Here is a 6143-nt window from a genome sequence, read left to right on the forward strand (position 1 = left end):
GTTGCGCCATCTTGGGAGCAAAACAGATAAACAGTACATATCATAACAAAAATACCAGTGAAGTATTGTCCTCCCAAGATGGCGGCGCCACTGCAACATGGGACACATTCTATATACTTCATATGTTCATTTGTATCAAATAATTTTGTAACAAAGAGATGGAGTATAGACATTTCATTTCAAATATACTTTTTAAAAATGTAAAATGATCAGTAAAAAACCCACAATCAGACTTGAAACAAAAGTATCATTGGCAAAGAATCAACACCGTTCAAACACACAGTTTACTTCTCGTCCCATCGTGATGGATGTTTTGAGTGACACACACACATACACGTCTTTAGTAAACAGCTGTTCCCTGAATGTATCATGAAATAAACTGTACCTCTCTGATCTGTGGCAACTCTGTAAAATGTGTTATGGATTTTTCATTCAAGTCTTTTAAAAACTAAAGTACTCGTGTACGGTGGCCCACAGGTGCACAACACAAAAAGCAAATAAAAGTTCACAACACAATCAAGCTACAACACTGCGGAATCGAGTCACATCACAACAGAATAAAGCCACAACACAAATGCTCTCGACCACTATGGGCACTTTCGGCTACGTCATGTAGGCTAGTAGGTGCGCGTTTTGCTGGTTGTTGTTTTGGTAGCCTGTTTTTTTCCTGTAAAGCATTTTAAAGAAAAAAGTGACCAGCTGTTGCAAAACTGAATGTCAATGGCAAACGATCTCATATGAACAAATTAGGGTCTTGTTACACAGCGCTTTTGATTTTGATTGTCTAGTCATGACATTCTAATGCACCAGACTTGGCAGCTGTGGAGTGGCTGCGCTGCTGCTGTCTCTAATAGTGAAAATATTGTCTCTAGGCGGACTTTCAAGGTCACTAACCTGCCTGAAGTTGATGTATATTTCAAATATGCAGTACATTTTTGTGGTAATGAGTAAAACTAATGTGTCCACATTTATTTGTAATATTATTTGTTTATTTGTGACTGATTTTACTCAACACAAATATAAAACATGTTTATATTGTTTTACACGCTATAACTGCCACCTGCGACTGACATTATGGATGCACTGGAAATGGTGAACAGACAGGAAAAATGAGAGAAATGCTGACAATAAAAATGAATAAGCTATTATTGGGTTATTATTATATAGATCTTTTTAAATGACAAAGACGGCTGTTTTCAAGGAAAATACAAGAAAAACTAAAAACAGCAGGTGCAATTAGAACAAAACGTGGTTCTTCATGAAAAAGGATAGACATCTTAAATATAAATTGTAAATCAGAAATGAAACGTTATTGTTTAGGCTGTGTGTGTGTGTGTGTGTGTGTGTGTATAAGGGTACAGAAGAATATACAGACGTATGATGGCTAAGCGATCAAATTTTGATTAAGAGATCAAAGTGCGTTGTATTTTGTGTGTGAATTATTTTGATTAAAGTCATTTGAAACTTTAAATAGATTAAAATTGTTACAGACTGCACCTTTAACAGAGTACAGTAAAAAAGTAAAATGTCCAAAAATCACTAGACCAGTGTTATATATTTTGTTCAGATAAGTACTTACAATATCTCGAATGTTTCCAACTGCTTGTAAATCATGAGAAAATGGCCAATCTAAACGGTGACATGTGGCTGTGCAGTTACCCTTTGTTACCGCCTTTACTGACGTAGACACCGCATGACAACAGTGTCGTGAACAAATGCAGTAGTAGTGTCTAGCAAACCACTAGCCTGTTTCATGCGCTAACTTATCTGTGTACCACAATCGTACGTAACATAAAACTTCATTACTTTACCTCGTCCGCTAACATGATTTCTCGTTCCCGTCTGATTGATGGCCATCCGCGGTGGAGTTGAAGACAACAGGTCCCATCCAGGGCCGTACGCAGGATTTTGGAAATACAGAGGTCCAAAAACTGTACTTTCTTGATCTGCATACAGTAAACACGTGCTCAATTGATATTTTTATACAATTACTACCAGATTGAAATACAACCTGTCTTTCGTAAAGGATCATAATGCATATGTGTTTTACATAAAGGTAAGAGGTTTACATTTTTGAGTGAACTGTCCCTTTAACGAAGTTGCTGACACTTAGGTTTTTATCAAAAATAGGTCAACTTAAAATAATATAGAAACGGAATTAAGAAAGATAATTAGTTTAAAAGTGAAAAAATACCAATTTATTATGCATGCATAACCTCTAAAACAATTAACGCATAAAAAATGTTTTGTGACTAACGAAACAGGAATATAATGCAAAGCTTGCTCATCTATATCAGTAAATAGATCAATAGCTTTGTTGGTTTAGCATAAATCAGTCATTTTTATGAAAATATAAATCATTATTATAAGCTTTCAGCTGTGACTCGTGGTCAGATAGAGCAAAGATTTTGAACCCTGATTTTCATTTATTTTGAACCAAACAAGCTTTAACATCATTATGTGCAAGACTCACGAGCAGAACCTCTGATGAGATTTAGATTTTGGTACAGTGAGTGAAATAATGATTTGATCCTCTGCTGATTTAGTAAGTTTACCTGCTTACAGAGAATTGAAGGGTCTATTATTTTTTATGGCAGGTTTCTTTTTACTGATAGAGACAGAATATAAAAAACCAGGAGAAAAAAAAATATATTAAGTTTATAAATTGATTTGCATTTCAGTCAGTGAAATAAGTATTTGATCCCCACCAACCAGCCATAATTCTGGAGAATGTGCTGTGAGATCAAAATTGACTCCTGTTTTTGGAGGGAGAGCAATGCTGACTATGACCCCAAGAACAGCATCCCTACAGAGAAGGCTCAGTGTTGGAAACATTATGCTTTAGGGCTTTTTCTCTGCTCGGGTACAGGATGACTTCACCTCATTGAGGGCCGAGGGACGGGCCCATGTACCTCCTCCCCTTAACTAGATCACTGAAGATGGGTCGTGGAGGTCCCTTTAACATGACAAAGCCCCAAAATTGCCAAGACAAACAAAGAGTGGCTTGAGCAGAAGCACATTAAATGTCCTAGCCAGTCTCTAGACCCCAGTCCTATAGGAAAGTGTGAAGGAGGCTAAAACTCCAATCTGCAGAGCAACAGCTAAGAAACCTTAAAGATTCACAGATGAGTGGAATCAAATGTATCCTGACACATGTGCAAACCTGGTGACCAACTATCAGAAATGTCTGACCTCTGTGCTCGCCAAAAAAGGGTTTCTCCACGAATTACAAAGTTATGTTTTCACTCACTGTATGTTTGAAGACTTTCTTTCTGCATCAGACAGTCTGCTTTTTGGGTTGAATGTTACAATCATCAACTTGATTAAAAACACTGTATTAACAAATAATAAGAATGCGATACTACACCGTCACCAAAGCAAACAACTTGAAATGAACCATATAGATTCTGCTTGATTTATTTCTAGGTAATGTGAAGATTGGTTCCAAAATGAAATATGATAAAGTATTTCTATAGCTCCATTTAAGAACATGTTTTTATCATGTTAGTTAGCTGTATTTTTCAGTTGTTATGGCTCAAATCAAAACAATACCAACTGCAGTTTATTTGGTATTCAAATTGATATAAATTGGACTCATAATTTGTTATATCTCATTTTGGAACCAAACGCTTCATAAATGTATTTATATTTTGTTGGTAACAACATCATGTTAATATTATGAATAATTAAATAAAGAATATAATTCTTGAGACAGTTATTTATGCAGTGTTGTTTAACTACATGTAGATCGGCTCTGTTCATACCCCTCACTCACCACACGATGGAGCCAAATAGACCTGATCTGTCACACAGTCAGTTTATGGGCGCATCTCCTGAGGTTGATTTCTGGGCACCTGTGGATTCCCTTCAAATAAAACTCTGTGTGACTTCATCATTATACGAACATAACATCAACAAAGAGAAATAGATTTCACCCTTTACAGTTGTCAATATCAAACAATCAACAGAGAAAAGTGAAAAGACTAACACTGGCACATGTGCAGTCAGTCCCTTATTCTGTCGTCTGCAAGTTGTTAATAACAAAACGGTACACCGTACAATCTCCAGTGTAAACAAAGGTCAAATTAACACTCACAGTGTATATATAAGCCACACTCGAGTGTTAATTTGACCTTTTTAGCACAATTTGTTTTCATAATATGCATTTTCTTTTCACAGTTCAGTTGAAATAGTAATAGGAAGCAACATTTAAAAAGGTAAACATTAGGTAAAAAGTCAGAAGTACACGATCATCGATCCGAAGCACATTAGGTAGAAAATAACTTTGTTAAATAAGTCAAATTTTAAAAGTATAACACAGAGCGATTCCTTCAGGGCTTTACTTACCGCCGCATTTCTAGAATAGTCATTTTCAGGTTCCTTTCAGGTCATTTTGGTGCAGGAATCAACCATTGAAGAAATATTTTCTTTTCTTTGTGAAGAATTTTAGGATTTTCTGTTTGTTTAATCCAACATGATCATAGCCCTTTAAAGAACACGTCTTCTTTTGAGTTGAAATCTAAAATGACTATAGACACGCATGTTCAAATAGAACTTGTTCAGTTACACTTTAGGATTTTAGTAGGCTATTCTTAAATTTCTCATAGTTTCTTGAGTCCTTATGTCTTTTACTTATGCCTATTTATTTACTGGCTCCTTTGTGGATTCAGTGGTGACCAAATACATGATGTGCTTTCACGAGCACCATGACTCATGAGGACAAGTCAGATCCATTGAGACATTTTCACCTTAATGAAACCATATAAGATGACTGGACCGGTCAGGACTGGTTGTGTTTAGCAGCTATAGCATGATACTGTATGAGCTGAGATCTGGCTCGTGTCAGAAGCTTTCTGTCGTCCTGCACAACCTCTTGTCCACCTGCTCAGGTTTTGAAGACATTTTTGTGTGTGAACATTCATGTGGAGACCAGCATATGTATAAATTAATTAGAAGTTTATTTACTTGCTTACATTCACATTGGTAGTTTAGCCAGACACTTCATCCAAAATGATTTATCAAACAAGTAAATGAAACAGAATTTGATGAACTTTGAACAAGATCATTGTTGGGTGACATCACCGTCTGAATGTTTATTAAGGGACTATGTCGCATATAAATCCTACATGTGCTATTTATAGATTTCAACAACCGTTTTCTGTCAGTTTCCTTTATGTGCACATGTCTCACAGCGCAAAAGTAAAAGTCATAGTAAAATAACGCTTAAAAATCATGAAGTTGATGTAGAAACGTCACAATGAAGAACTATTGTTGCATAGGCCTATGCAGGTACTGCAGAGATGAGAGGAGATATAAACATAAAGAAAAACAGGTAACATGTAAACAAGTGAAAACAGGTTCTGTTATAAGATGATTTAATAGATATCTGTTTATTACTCTGAGTGTGAACAAGTGAAAACAGGTTTCTGTTATAAGATGATTTAATAGATATCTGTTTATTACTCTGAGTGTAAACAAGTGAAAACAGGTTTCTGTTATGAGATGATTTAATAGATATCTGTTTATTACTCTGAGTGTGAACAAGTGAAAACAGGTTTCTGTTATAAGATGATTTAATAGATATCTGTTTATTACTCTGAGTGTAAACGAGTGAAAACAGGTTTCTGTTATAAGATGATTTAATAGATATCTGTTTATTACTCTGAGTGTGAACAAGTGAAAACAGGTTTCTGTTATGAGATGATTTAATAGATATCTGTTTATTACTCTGAGTGTAAACGAGTGAAAACAGGTTTCTGTTATGAGATGATTTAATAGATATCTGTTTATTACTCTGAGTGTGAACAAGTGAAAAACAGGTTTCTGTTATAAGATGATTTAATAGATATCTGTTTATTACTCTGAGTGTAAACAGAGTGAAAACAGGTTTCTGTTATGAGATGATTTAATAGATATCTGTTTATTACTCTGAGTGTGAACGAGTGAAAACAGGTTTCTGTTATGAGATGATTTAATAGATATCTGTTTATTACTCTGAGTGTGAACAAGTGAAAACTAGGTTTCTGTTATGAGATGATTTAATAGATATCTGTTTATTACTCTGAGTGTAAACGAGTGAAAACAGGTTTCTGTTATGAGATGATTTAATAGATATCTGTTTATTACTCTGAGTGTAAACGAGT

The sequence above is a fragment of the Barbatula barbatula genome (assembly GCF_947034865.1).
Source record: "Barbatula barbatula genome assembly, chromosome: 12".
NCBI lineage: Eukaryota > Metazoa > Chordata > Actinopteri > Cypriniformes > Nemacheilidae > Barbatula > Barbatula barbatula.